At 42.0% G+C, this 15,288-nt stretch overlaps 1 long non-coding RNA gene across 1 annotated transcript in view; it reads left to right on the top strand.

Moving 5' to 3' along the window:
* The first annotated feature begins 29 nt into the window (after positions 1–29).
* LOC107132679 (uncharacterized) overlaps positions 30–15,288 on the top strand; it is a 29,000-nt gene continuing 13,741 nt past the window's right edge. The window contains exons 1-2 of the long non-coding RNA XR_003035953.2: positions 30–229; positions 6,670–6,805. This is a non-coding gene — a long non-coding RNA (uncharacterized lncRNA). The remainder of the gene's footprint in view (positions 230–6,669; positions 6,806–15,288) is intronic.

The following is a 15,288-nucleotide window of genomic DNA, read 5'->3' on the forward strand; positions in this document are numbered from 1 at the left end:
CCAATCTCCTTCTTTGGTCCTGGCAGCCTTACGTCAGCGTAGGGTAACCGCGAAGGAGGGCACCGGTTGCCATGGTAACCGACTGGGCGGCGTGAGCCCCTCTCGCGGGCTCCGCCTCCCACCTTTCTTTAGGAGAGGTCGCGCACTGCCAGCCGAGCTTTCGAATCCTGCGAGCCGCGTCCCGGCTGCAGCAGAGCTAGACCACACGTCTTCGCGTCGGACTGTGCAGGTGAGGGTAGCTCAAGAGCCTCCCACCGTAAGGAACCTCGACCCTCCTGAGCCCCCGGGCAAAAGCTCATTCTGGCGATTAGCCTAGGACTAAGGGAGGAACGGGGGACGCAGAAAGGACTGGCAGAGTATAGACCTGGGGACCAGAGTCAGGAGACAGGGAAGGAAGAGACCTTGAGCGACTCATTTCATCTTGGTTTCCCACGTGGGAAACTGATGCGAAACTGGATGACCTCCAAGGCCACGGGAGCAGCAGACTCAGCATCACCTAGGAGCTTGTTCAGTTCAGTGTGCGCATGGGCAGTTCTTCCTGCTCACCGGGTGGGAAAAGCCTTCCTGTGAAGTATGTCACTTTGTACCTCTCTCTTTTCGGATTGATCAAAGGGATTGTAACCGCCAATGAGACACTTGAGTGGTCATTTATAACGTAAGCTGTACATTTGGGATTATTGCCTGGCTCAATGTAATATTTGTTGAAAAAAGAGATAGTTTTCCTTTTAGACTTCGGATTAGACTTTTGCTGTTTGGGGACTTCCCTGGTGGCTCAGTGGTAAAGATTCTGTCTGAAGTGCAGAGACCTGGGTTCCATCCCTGGGTTGGGAAGATCCCCTGGAAAAGGAACTGACAGCCCACTCTGGTATTCTTGCCTGGAGAATCCCATGGACGGAAGCCTGGCAGGCTATAGTCCATGGGGTCGCAAAGAGTCAGACACGACTGAAGCAACCTAGCACAACAACTTTGCTGTTTAGTATCTTAACTCTGATAATTTTTATTTTTAATTCAGTTTATGGACTGATACTTAGCAGCATCCACTGTGTATCATGGACTGTGCTTGTTGTTGAAGATGCAGGAGTCCTGGATAGGTTGCTGCCTAAATAGCCAGAAAACAACATTTCAGTTCAGTCACTCAGTCGTGTCCAACTCTTTGTGACCCCATGGACTGTAGCACGCCAGGCCTCCTTGTCCATCACCAGTTCCCAGAGTTTACGCAAACTCATGTGCATTGAGTCGGTGATACCATCCAACCATCTCATCCTCTGTCATCCCCTTAAATCTCTCCCAGCATCAGGGTCTTTTCAAATGAGTCAGTTCCTCGCATCAGGTGGCCAAAGTATTAGAGTTTCAGCTTCAGCATCAGTCCTTCCAATGAATATTCAGAACTGATTTCCTTTAGGATTGACTGGTTGGGTCTCCTTGCTGCCCAGGGGATTCTCAAGAGTCTTCTCCAACACCACACCTCAAAAACATCCTTTCTTTAGTGCTCAGCTTTCTTTATAGTCCAACTGTCACATCCATACATGACTACTGGAAAAACCATAGCTTTAACTAGATGGAACTTTGTTGGCAAAATAATATCTCTGATTTTTAATATGCTGTCTAGGCTGGTCATAACTTTTCTTCCAATGTGCAAGCATCTTTTAATTTCATGGCTGCAGTCACCATCTGTAGTGATTTTGGAGCTCAAAAAAATAAAGTCTGTCACTGTTTCCACTGTTTCCCCATCTATTTGCCATCAAGGGAGGGGACCAGATGCCATGATCTGCGTTTTCTGAAGGTTGAGTTTTAAGCCAACTTTTTCACTCTCCTCTTTCACTTTCATCAAGAGGCTCTTTAGTTCTTCTTTGCTTTCTGCCATAAGGGTGGTGTCATCTGCATATCTGAGGTTATTGATATTTCTCCCGGCAATGTTGATTCCAACTTGTGCTTCATCCAGCCTGACATTTCATGTGATCTTTTCTGCATATAAGTTAAATAAGCAGGGTGACAACATACAGCCTTGACATACTCCTTTCCTGATTTGGAACCAGTCTGCTGTTCCATGTCCAGTTCTAACTGTTGCTTCTTGACCTTGTTAGAAATGTACATTTGAGGCTGCATCTCAGATTTGCTGAGTCAGAATCTCTGCACTGGGGCTCTTTCGAGAACTGTGGTTTCACAAGCTCTCTAGATGATGATGATATGTGCTAAAGTTGAGAAGCACTGATCTGGGGCAGTGATTCTCACTTTGCTGCAGATTAGAATCAAGGGGGAGTGATTGAAATAAAGCAGTTACGTTGTAGTGGGGAGGGGGAGGGGCCGCAGGATATCCAGGCAGGAGTATTTTTTTTTTTTTTAACTTTACAATATTGTATTGGTTTTGCCAAATATCGAAATGAATCTGCCACAGGTATACATGTGCTCCCCATCCTGAACCCTCCTCCCTCCTCCCTCCCCATACCCTCCCTCTGGGTCGTCCCAGTGCACCAGCCCCAAATATCCAGTATCGTGCATCGAACCTGGACTGGCGACTCGTTTCATACATGATAGTATACATGTTTTAATGCCATTCTCCCAAATCTTCCCACCCTCTCCCTCTCCCACAGAGTCCAAAAGACTGTTCTATACATCAGTGTCTCTTTTGCTGTCTCGTATACAGGGTTATTGTTACCATCTTTCTAAATTCCATATATATGTGTTAGTATACTGTATTGGTGTTTTTCTTTCTGGCTTACTTCACTCTGTATAATAGGCTCCAGTTTCATCCATCTCATTAGAACTGATTCAAATGAATTCTTTTTAATGGCTGAGTAATACTCCATTATGTATATGTACCATAGCTTTCTTATCCATTCATCTGCTGATGGACATCTAGGTTGCTTCCATGTCCTGGCTATTATAAACAGTGCTGCGATGAACATTGGGGTACACGTATCTCTTTCCCTTCTGGTTTCCTCAGTGTGTATGCCCAGCAGTGGGATTGCTGGATCATAAGGCAGTTCTATTTCCAGTTTTTTAAGGAATCTCCACACTGTTCTCCATAGTGGCTGTACTAGTTTGCATTCCCACCAACAGTGTAAGAGGGTTCCTTTTTCTCCACACCCTCTCCAGCATTTATTGCTTGTAGATTTTTGGATTGCAGCCATTCTGACTGGCGTGAAATGGTACCTCATAGTGGTTTTGATTTGCATTTCTCTGATAATGAGTGATGTTGAGCATCTTTTCATGTGTTTGTTAGCCATCTGCATGTCTTCTTTGGAGAAATGTCTATTTAGTTCTTTGGCCCATTTTTTGATTGGGTCATTTATTTTTCTGGAATTGAGCTGTAGGAGTTGCTTGTATATTTTTGAGATTAGTTGTTTGTCAGTTGCTTCATTTGCTATTATTTTCTCCCATTCTGAAGGCTGTCTTTTCACCTTGCTAATAGTTTCCTTTGTTGTGCAGAAGCTTTTAAGTTTAATTAGGTCCCATTTGTTTATTTTTGCTTTTATTTCCAATATTCTGGGAGGTGGGTCATAGAGGATCCTGCTGTGATGTATGTCGGAGAGTGTTTTGCCTATGTTCTCCTCTAGGAGTTTTATAGTTTCTGGTCTTACATTTAGATCTTTAATCCATTTTGAGTTTATTTTTGTGTATGGTGTTAGAAAGTGTTCTAGTTTCATTCTTTTACAAGTGGTTGACCAGTTTTCCCAGCACCACTTATTAAAGAGATTGTCTTTTCTCCATTGTATATTCTTCCCTTCTTTGTCAAAGATAAGGTGTCCATAGGTGCGTGGATTTATCTCTGGGCTTTCTATTTTGTTCCATTGATCTATATTTCTGTCTTTGTGCCAGTACCATACTGTCTTGATGACTGTGGCTTTGTAGTAAAGCCTGAAGTCAGGTAGGTTGATTCCTCCAGTTCCATTCTTCTTTCTCAAGATAGCTTTGGCTATTCGAGGTTTTTTGTATTTCCATACAAATTGTGAAATTATTTGTTCTAGCTCTGTGAAGAATACTGTTGGTAGCCTGATAGGGATTGCATTGAATCTATAAATTGCTTTGGGTAGTATACTCATTTTCACTATATTGATTCTTCCAATCCATGAACATAATATATTTCTTCATCTGTTGGTGTCCTCTTTGATTTCTTTCACCAGTATTTTATAGTTTTCTATATATAGGTCTTTAGTTTCTTTAGGTAGATGTATTCCTAAGTATTTTATTCTTTCCATTGCAATGGTGAATGGAATTGTTTCCTTAATTTCTCTTTCTGTTTTCTCATTATTAGTGTATAGGAATGCAAGGGATTTCTGTGTGTTGATTTTATATCCTGCAACTTTACTATATTCATTGATTAGTTCTAGTAATTTTCTGGTGGAATCTTTAGGGTTTTCTATGTAGAGGATCATGTCACCTGCAAATAGTGAGAGTTTTATTTCTTCTTTTCCAATTTGGATTCCTTTTATTTCTTTTTCTGCTCTGATTGCTGTGGCCAAAACTTCCAAAACTATGTTGAATAGTAATGGTGAAAGTGGGCACCCTTGTCTTGTTCCTGACTTTAGAGGAAATGCTTTCAATTTTTCACCATTGAGGATAATGTTTGCTGTGGGTTTGTCATATATAGCTTTTATTATGTTGAGGTATGTTCCTTCTATTCCTGCTTTCTGGAGAGTTTTTATCATAAATGGATGTTGAATTTTGTTAAAGGCTTTCTCTGCATCTATTGAGATGATCATATGGTTTTTATTTTTCAATTTGTTAATGTGGCATTTTACATAGATTGATTTGTGGATAGTGAAGAATCCTTGCATCCCTGGGATAAAGCCCACTTGGTCATGGTGTATGATCTTTTTAATGTGTTGTTGGATTCTTTTTTTTTTTTTTCTTTAATAGAAAATTATTTAATTAGTATACATGTGTTCCCCATCCTGAACCCTCCTCCCTCCTCCCTCCCCACACTATCCCTCTGGGTCGTCCCAGTGCACCAGCCCCAAGCATCCAGCATTGTGCATTGAACCTTGACTGGCATCTCGTTTCATACATGACGTTTCACATGTTTCAATGCCATTCTCCCAAATCTTCCCACCCTCTCCCTCTCCTGTTGTTGGATTCTGATTGCTAGAATTTTGTTAAGGATTTTTGCATCTATATTCATCAGTGATATTGGCCTGTAGTTTTCTTTTTTTGTGGGATCTTTGTCAGGTTTTGGTATTAGGGTGATGGTGGCCTCATAGAATGAGTTTGGAAGTTTACCTTCCTCTGTAATTTTCTGGAAGAGTTTGAGTAGGATAGGTGTTAGCTCTTCTCTAAATTTTTGGTAGAATTCAGCTGTGAAGCTGTCTGGACCTGGGCTTTTGTTTGCTGGAAGATTTTTGATTACAGTTTCAATTTCCGTGCTTGTGATGGGTCTGTTAAGATTTTCTATTTCTTCCTGGTCGAGTTTTGGAAAGTTGTACTTTTCTAAGAATTTGTCCATTTCTTCCACGTTGTCCATTTTATTGGCATATAATTGTTGATAGTAGTCTCTTATGATCATTTGTATTTCTGTGTTGTCTGTTGTGATCTTGGCAGGAGTATTTTTTAAAGCTTCTTGAGTAATCCCCACATGCTGTCAAGGTGCTAACCACAGGTATACCCTAGAGATATACCTCCAAGTGTGGCCCCTGGAGAAAGCACCCCCCAGCCAGACCTACTGAATCTCAGTCTGCATTTCTAAGGGGCTTTCCAAGTGGTTTTTATGCGTGTGAGCGTTTTGGAAAAACATCTGTAAGGCCTCCTCCAACATTAAGAATCTATGCTTTTGTGAAGTATGTCTTTCTGTTTTACAGACTCTTAGAAGGCCCCATTTCTTCACCTTTTTCTCTTTGACATGATCTTCATTATGGGTCTTTAGTGCACTTGAAGTTTGAAATTTTCATTAGACTTTTGGCCTCTCAAGAGACCTAGGAGGTTATCAAGGGCACTGTACCTGTCTGACAGAGGTGCAGCCCCACCTAAACCGGTGAAGAATTCCCAAGAGACCATGGGAACCGTAAAAACTGACTCAGCCACTGGGTCACTGCCGTTTCTCATACACCAAATCATATCATGAGGAGTTACTTTTGGTTTTCCGCAAACGGTGGTGAGGTTGGAGATAATACTGAGCTTGTTTTGAGGGGGCTGGAGACAGGGATGTTTCAGAGTGGAGCAGCCCACTGAAGATGCTGCCAGTTGCTCCTGAGGACAGGGCAAGAAGAAAGGGTGATTCCCAAGGGACTGAAAGGTGAGTGGCTTCTGGCGTGGATGAAACGTTGTCTGCCATATCAGTCAATGAAGGATGTTGCAGTCACCAAGCCAGCAGCCACGGGCAGTTGCCTGGACTGTTCAGCGTGAGGGGACCCAAGATGGCGAAAAGCAGGATGCTGGCCCCAGATAGCTGATGTGCAAATCAAAGGAATGATTTCAATGAACCCAGACTCTCGGATCTTCCCATACTTAGAAAAGCACTAAATTCTTTAACTTGATGTTTGGCTTTTTTTTTTTTTAAGTAAACAGTAGTCTTTTGATGTTCTGACTACTAAACTTCTATATACCCTGGCTTCTCCCTCACCTCTTTGGAGCAGCCCCTCAGAGCAATCCGAGGCTGCCTTCTGAGCTTAAGTCCTCAGAAAATTTGCCAAATAAAACATGATGCTCAACTCTTAGGCTGTGCATTTCTTTTAGTCCAGGTTTCTGATGACTACGAAGGGACCCAAACAGACTTCTCTCCTTCATCTGAACTTGATGAGGACCTGGAGCTTGGTGCCAGCAGAGGCCTCTTGGGCCCGTCCACCTCTTCAGAGAGCCCAGAGGAATCTGGGTGAGGGTCTCCTGGTTCTTGAATTTCTTGTTATTGGCTGATGGTCCTAAGTTTTGTTCAGTGGTATTTAAATTCTCTGGAGGACTCAGTTACCCTTGAAACTTAGATTCAAGAAGAGGCACCTGGGTTATCCTCAGAGAAAGAAGCTGGGAAGATTTCTGCTCAGCTTAGACACTGAGTGGCTCATCCTCAGTTGAGAGACTGGGATGACCTCGCTCAACTGAAAGTCACTGGGCAGTGCTGGACCAGGGAATTAAGTGGCATCATTTTCCCTTGAATTGGTAGTTGGAATAGTTTGAACAGAGTTTGTTGAAATAAAAGTGATCGCAACAAACCAACCCTGGAATGGGAAACAAAGCTTTCAAAAGGAAAAGGAACGACAGATTCAGTTTAGTTCAGTTCAGTCGCTCAGTCGTGTCCGACTCTTTGCGACCCCACGAACCACAGCACGCCAGGCCTCCCTGCCCATCACCAACTCCCGGAGTTTATTCAAACTTAGGTCTATTGAGTCGGTGATACCATCCAACCATCTCATCCTCTGTCGTCCCCTTCTCCTCCCACCTTCAATCTTTCCCAGCATCAGGGTCTTTTCAAATGAGTCAGTTCTTTGCATCAGGTGGCCAAAGTATTGGCGTTTCGGCTTCAGCATCAGTCCTTCCAATGAATATTCAGGACTGATTTCCTTTAGGATGGACTGGTTGGATCTCCTTGCATGCAAGGGACTCTCAAGTCTTCTCCAACACCACAGTTCAAAAGCATCCATTCTTTGGCGCTCGGCTTTCTGTATAGTCCAATTCTCACATCCACACATAGAGTATCCAATCATAGAGTAGTCATTTCTTATTGGGAATCCCTCTTGGGATTATCTGAGTTTTTTTCCCCCACTCATTTTAGAAAATAGAAAACTGATGAAGTCAATTGTTCAAGGTCCTCCTAATCCAGTACTCCTTCTCTTGTACTATTTGTCATATATCAGAATTTTGTGCTGATATGAGCTGGTTTGACACTTTCATTTATTAAAATGAGTAAGATGAAAGGGCGATAGTGAAACCACGGCAGAACTTCATGCATCAGTGTTGTGGCTTCTTTGCTGAATTAGGTAACAGTTTCTGAATACTGGAAAAATGATTCCTTCATTTTTTGTTTGCTATTTATGGTGTAATGACTCAGACATGCACACTTTTAAGTCTGATTCTCTTATTAACACAATCTCTGTCAACATCATAACCAGAAATTGGCACACTTTTTCTGTGAAGGGCAAGAGACTAATATGTTAGGCATTATGGGTCTCATATAGTCTGTGTCACGTTTTCTTCATTTGTTTCTATAACCCTTTTAAAACGTAACAACTCTTGATTTACAGCATTTGCCCATTTCCATGGTGTAAGTATTTAAACCATGACTGACGTCAGCCTACCAGCGTGCTGTCACACTGCATTTGGATTTGGGGAGAGATGTACTGTGCCACAGGGCAGTATTTCCTTAGGTAATATTTCTACCATAAAGATAAGGCTACAGTAACTAATCTCAAGAGCATACAGAGTAAAATAAAATCTAGTAAAATACATAGGAAGTGGTGAATTTGGTTATTAACTACCTTTGTAATTTTATGTATTTAATTCAGTTCATGTAATTTGATTTTTAATAATGCCTGTATTTAAGAAGCAGCTGACAAAATTCCTGGAAAGTTAATAGTCTGCTTCAGCCCTGGTAGGTTGGTTCAGACCAGCTCCAGCAATGACGGTTGATGATGTTTTTCCAAAGGGAGGCTTCTAGCAGATGGGTTCATGCTGTCATTGCTCTGTATTATAATACTCAAAATTAAGTGCATTGTAATACTCAAAATGGATTAGAGTTCTGAAATGTCAAGGTAGAATAGGTTTCATGTCTTTTCTGCCCTTGTTCAAAAAAATATAACTTGAAAGGAATTTCCAATGTTAGAAAAATACTTTGTTGAACGGCTTCCTGAAGTTCTGAGAAAGGGCATGTTCTCTGGATCTTGAACTTAAACATAGAACAGAGCTTTCTCATATTGCTCTAATGACTACGTAGTGATTCTGTTATATTTTGAGGTTTATTTTAAAACAAATCTGAACAGCCTGGTCACATAATCTGCCACTTAGTATGGTAAAGATTAATTCTATGAATCCCAGCATTTTTTTTTAAGCTTGTGGTCAAATATGTAAACCATAAAATTCATCATTTTAAGCATTTTAAATGTACTCATAAAATATATTCTCACTGTTGTGCAAACATTGCCACCATCTGTCTCCAGAAGTTTATTGTCCCAAACTGAAACTCTGTGCCCATTAAATAGTAAGTTCTCATCACACCCCCCCAACACCCTGGCAACTATCATTCAGCAACTTTCTGTCTCTATGAATCTGACCACTATAGGTGGCTGCTATAAGTGGAATCATACATCATTTGTCCTTTTGTGACTTACTTCACTTAGCAGGTTTTTGAGGTTTATCTGTGTGTGGCATGTCAGAATTTCTTTCCTTTTTTTAAAGAATGAATAATATTCCATTATATGTGTCTATCATATATTATTTATCCATTTATTGAAGGAAATTAGGGTTGTTTCCACCTTTTAGCTCTTGTGAATAAAGCTATACTGTGAGAAGCACCAAGTTTAGTTAGAAAAATCCACCCATGAACATGGATACTGTATGGCACCATAAAAAATTCACTTATTGAAAGAGTGTATATGGATATTTTTCGCTTAGGGTCACTTAGATACTATAATAAGGCTTGGTTTGCATACACTGTGGAATTCCTTCTGTGTTTGAAAATGGAGCTATTTATCTTTTTTGTAAGATTTAAATACAATATGATCAATATTATAATGGCAGTCTAATCTCTCCCATGAGCTTCCCCAGTGGCTCAGCGATAAATAATCCACCTGCCAAGGCAGGAGACACAGACATCTGTTCGATCCCTGGGTCAGGGAGATCCCCTGAAGAAGGCAATGGTAACCCGCTTCAGTATTCCTGCCTGGAAATCTCATGGACAGAGGAGCCTGGCAGGCTACAGTCCATGGAGTCACAAAGAGTCGGACCTAACTTAGCTATTCAACAACGTTTTGGTTATGTCTTTCTAAAATAGTTTCTCCAGATGTTTGGTAACTTGAGTTGTGCTAAGTTAAATTAAATGATGGGAATTCATTGAATTATCCAAGTCAGTTCAAGTAAGATAAAATACCTGAATGTTATCTGCTAAACGAGTCTAAATTGACTTACCTTGTCTCCTTATGAGTGAGTGTGTGTGCTCAGCTGCTTCAGTTGTGTCCGACTCTTTGCAACGCTATGGACGGTAGCTCCTTAGGAAGGGGAAACTAAAGATGTGTGTGTTTGTTAGATACACATCTGGTACCACACTGAAGAAAGAAATTGGTATTTGTTTCTAGAGGTTGTGGAATATTCCAGTCGGGAAATGCTGGCATGGAGAAGACTACAATGACTTGGTGCTTGGCAGTTTTTGCTAGAGATTAAGATTTTTAAGGGTTGGAATTGTAATATGTAATTGAAGTACTAAAGATATTAATGGAAAGATTTCATTATGGAAAGAAAATAGGATGTGGCATTTTCAGCAAAATAAGGTATGAAGAATGGAAATGCATTTTGTTAGGGGAAAACAATGAGCGTGCCCTAGACTCAGGTATGTGTTTGTTTTGGAGGTGGAAAAACAAACCAATAAGGACACGAAAAGTTGTGACTAGTTCTAGAGAGAGAGCCCTATAAAGAAGTTTTGTAAATGGTCCAACTGAGACTAGATTAAATGTAGTTAGATAAGTGGATTTTGTTAGAAAAGTAGGCTGATGCAAGACTAGATTTTTGTTCCTCTCTGTTAAGAGGACAAAGTTTTCTTGGAATATAGCTTTTGGTAACAGATCATGAGTTTGTTTGCCTTTAAGACACTTGTATTTGCTTTTTGAAATCTTTTGTCACTTTAAGTGACTAAGTTGCTTCGCAAGGACCTATGATCCTATTGGACCAAGTGTTTGAAAGCTATTTAATATTTTTTGACAAACTGCCTGCCTGAATAGCAAATTGTAACTAAGGTTCTTCTGACCTCCAGCTCACTCTGGGATGCTTCAGAGGAACCCTGGGGGCAACTCAGAGAGGAAAATTAAAATAATTAGGCTTATCTGATATGTTAAATTACTTGAGAAGAACTGTCAAGTGATTGGAGATTAACCTTATATTGTATGGATAATTAACATTAATAGAGATATTCTAAAATTTATATGGAATTCCTAAAAATGTGATATGTACTGATATAATGTTATCAGTCATGTTCCAGTTATCTTAAAATGTTGTATGTCACAGAAATATCCAAGATTCTTGTCAGTTGGCTTGTAATCAGATCTTTCACCATGCTATTTAAGACTTTTGTGGTCTATAGACAATCATTGTTTTACTCTTTTTATAAAATGAAGATCTTCAAGAAAATTCATAAAAGACTTCTTGATACATGTTTCTGATAACTTATGACCATACTGCTAAACTGTGTAAGAAATTACAAAACTCTGATAGAAACTTGACAGCTTCATCCAGATCAACAGGAATGAATTACATGGAACTGAATGAATTGATAAATATGATTTATAATTCTATGATTTTTTCTGAAATATACCAGCTTTTAATCTTTATTTTCCAGAAAAACCTTTACTCTTATGCTATGACTTACTACAAGATGATAAATCGCCCCTTGGTAAACAAAGATGGAACCCATTTTTTTTCTCTTTACCTGATCCTTCCAGAATTTGGCTTCTCCATCTGACTTGATGGTTTCTTGCAATCAGGTTACTTCTTATACTACCCATTGTTTTAACTGGCCCTTTATTTTCAGGGTGTTTATGGTTTGTCTCTCTCTCTACTGGCATATGACTTTATTAATGTAACCCATCTGTATTGCTTATATCCTGTCTGTTTTATAAGACTGTTGTCTCTTGCATTGCCCAATGTGCATCCAGGGCTCCAACAAAAGAGATGTCATGATAGAGTTCATCATATATACATAGAATCATCGTAATTGTGAAACTCTAGGTATGAGAAAAAACCACAAGGGAGAACATTTCCTGAATCACAACAGCCTGATAAGACAGGCAATCAAGAGAATTTTAGATTATCGATTATCAATAAGGGCTGATCCAGCAAAGATCAGCACACCAGATGGCCTAGCAATAGAGTCTTCACCTGATTAGGAATAAAACTTCTTAGCACCGTCAACAAGATTGGTCATGAAATGCCTCTCAAATGTTAGTTGAATTAATGACCAATGTGAGGCGCTGTGGATGAAAAGTATTGCCTTCCTTATCAGCAAACAAAGGATGTTGGCAGCCACCAGCCCAGCAGCCACAGCAGCCGCCTGGACTGTTCACCTTGAGGGGCTTCAGGCTGCAGACAAGCAGGATACTGGCCATAGATACTTAAGGTGCATAATGAAGGAATGATTTCAGAGAGGCCAGACTCTGGCACCTTGCCAAACACAGATGCTGCTGCTGCTGCTGCTGCTAAGTCGCTTCAGTCGTGTCTGACTCTGTGCGACCCCATAGACAGCGGACCAGCTGTGCTCCCTCGTCACTAGGATTCTCCAGGCAAGAACACTGGAGTGGGTTAACATTTCCTTCTCCAATGCATGAAAGTGAAAAGTGAAAGTGAAGTCGCTCAAATGTGTCTGACTCTTAGAGACCCCATGGACTGCAGCCCACCAGGCTCCTCCGTCCATGGGATTTTCCAGGCAAGAGTGCTGGAGTGGGGTGCCATTGCCTTCTTCCCAAACACAGCAAACCTCTAAATTCATTAACTTGAGATGTTTCCTTTTCTTTAACAGTAATCTTTTGATGTTCTGACTACCTACTTTTGGGCTTCCCTTGTGGCTCAGCTGGTAAAGAATCTGCCTGCAATGTGGGACACCTGGGTTCACTCCCTGGGTTGGATCCTCTGCAGAAGGGAACGGCTATCCACTCCAGTATTCTGGCCTGGAGAATTTCATCGGCCGGATAGTCCATGGGGTCACAGAGAGCTGGACACGACGGAGTGACTTTCACTTTCACTTTTAGGCTTCCCTGATAGCTCAGTTGGTAAAGAATCTGCCTGCAGTGCAGGAGACCCTGGTTCAATTCCTGGGTCAGGAAGATCTGCTGGAGAAGGGATAGGCTACTCACTCCAGTATTCTTGGGCTTCTCTGATGGCTCAGCTAGTAAAGAATCTGCCTGCAATGTGGGAGGATTTGATACCTAGGTTAGGAAGATCCCCTGCAGAAGGGAAAGGCTACCCACTCAGGTATTCTGGCTTGGAAAATTCCTTGGAGTATATGGTTCCAAGGGGTCGCAGAGTCAGACATGACTGAGTGACTTTCAATTCACTTCACCTAGTTATTGTTGCAAACCCCCTGTATCCTGGCTCTTTTTTTAACTCTTCAGCACAGTCCTGCATACCAATTTCCTTGTTTTAACTATTTTCCATGACTTGCCCCTTTAAATTTTTGGAGGACAGGCACAATTTCAAGGCCAGGAGTGCTTGTGAATATGATGCTGCCCTGAAGCCACAGTTTCAGGTTGTTGTTGGGACATGTGGCTAGAAGGTGCGAGGAATTCTTGATGCCCAACTCTGGTTTCTGCAGCCAGAGCTTTAGTGGAAGTCCTGTTTAGGCATTGTGAACGAGGGTGGAGTGTGCCATAAGAAACACCAAATGCTTGGGTCTCGTTTGGTCTGTTTCATTCAGTAACTTTTTATCTAGGATGGGAGAGGCCTTGGTACAATATTGTGTGTCCCGAGTCCTTATCTGTTTCACATACAGAGACAGCAACTCATCTTTCGACTCTGTTCTCATGTCGGTCATTACCGAGTGTTGAGAGAACTGGCCAGACTTGCCTACTGCTACTGCTACTGCTGCTAAGTCGCTTCAGTCGTGTCCGACTCTGTGCGACCCCATAGACGGCAGCCCACTAGGCTCTTCTTTCCCTGGGATAGTGCTTGTCTATTAGCTACTATACGTGTGGTAGTTTGATACTGTTCATCTCAACATCCTAGTTTATTCCTGGCCCGCTTCACTCTCTGCTGGGAAACAGAAGCTTGTTTTTATGTGGCTCAGTCCGTTTACTGCTTCTTTCCTGAACCAGTTCACGTGTGCATTTTTAGATACATGGATTGCTTCTGACACTGTTCTTTCTGATCTGACTGATTTCACTCAGTGGGATTCTCTGGATTTAGCGATGTTCCTGTTGAGGGCACGCTCTCATTCTTTTGCATGGCTGTCATCCTCCATCATCTTCCTAGACGGCTTCTTTCTGCATTCATCTCTCCATGGATGCTCCGTGTGCTGCCACGTCCTCTGTCGTAAGTGGTGCTCGCGGTCCACGTGGGTCATTTGTCTCTTTGAAAACTGGGTTTCTGCAAATATGCCCCTAGAGGTGGGTCTGCCCCCCAGGAACTTGTGTCTCATTTTTTCACGTGGAACACACAGTTCTTGTGATGGGACATTTGTTTCCAGTGCTCCGTCGGCTGCAGGGGTACAGCATCTTCCCCCACCTCCACCTACATGTCTCTTCTTCTTGGCTCTCTGGCCGTGTAGGTTATCCCAGAGTGCCTGGCTCACCACCCTTGCTCTGCAGGAGGGCCCTGTTTTCTCTGTATTAGTGGCTATGAGTCTCTCCCCGCTGTCTCCTCCATGTCCGCAGCCCCCCTTTTCCATTGTTGACAACCATCCGTTTTGTGTTCTAAGTCTGTGCGTCACTTTCACTTTTGGAACACAGTCGTTGGTGGGTGTGGACGTCTCTCCATTTCACCTGTAAGTGATAGTGTGCTGTCAGTGTTCGTCTTGCTGACCTCCCTGAGGTCATTGTTAGGTACAGAAGTTCCTGTGGATAGCATGATGTCCTTCCTTTCCTCCACCACAACAGATTCCCTCTTGTGTGTGCATCACTTCTGTCTCCATTCATCTGGCCATGCCCATCTGGTTTGCTTCCAATTTTGGGATATTATAAATACTGCTGTGGTGTCTGCTGCAGTGCACAGGTCCTCTGGAATTCTTGTTTTCAAACCATACATTCTGAAGAGGGGGACTGCCCGATCACACGGTAGCTCATTGTCTGAATTTCTTTTAAAGGCCGCTGCATCCCACTGTCTTCCCCACTACACCCTGGGAGGGTCCCCTCTCCCTTCACCTCTCTCAGCTTTTCACCTTTGTTGATGTTCTGATGATGGCTGTTTCAGTGGGGCCTCTGACCCCTCCTCCCAGTTTGCTTTGAATGTCTCTAATAAATTGCCATCCTGAACATCATTTTAGGTGGTTTTTTTTTTTTTTTTTTTTGGTTTGTTTCTTTAAATGGTGGGAGTGGCAGTTGCCTGGTGATCATTTCTTCTTCCTACTTTCCCCTGTTTGTAATTCTTTTCCATGACTAATCCCTTGAAATGTTGGGAAGACAGGTATTATTTCAGGCTCAGTAGCCCTCATGAATATTAAGTTCTGAGAAT

Source organism: Bos taurus, chromosome 8 (genome assembly GCF_002263795.3).
Source record: "Bos taurus isolate L1 Dominette 01449 registration number 42190680 breed Hereford chromosome 8, ARS-UCD2.0, whole genome shotgun sequence".
In the NCBI taxonomy this organism is placed as follows: Eukaryota; Metazoa; Chordata; class Mammalia; order Artiodactyla; family Bovidae; genus Bos; species Bos taurus.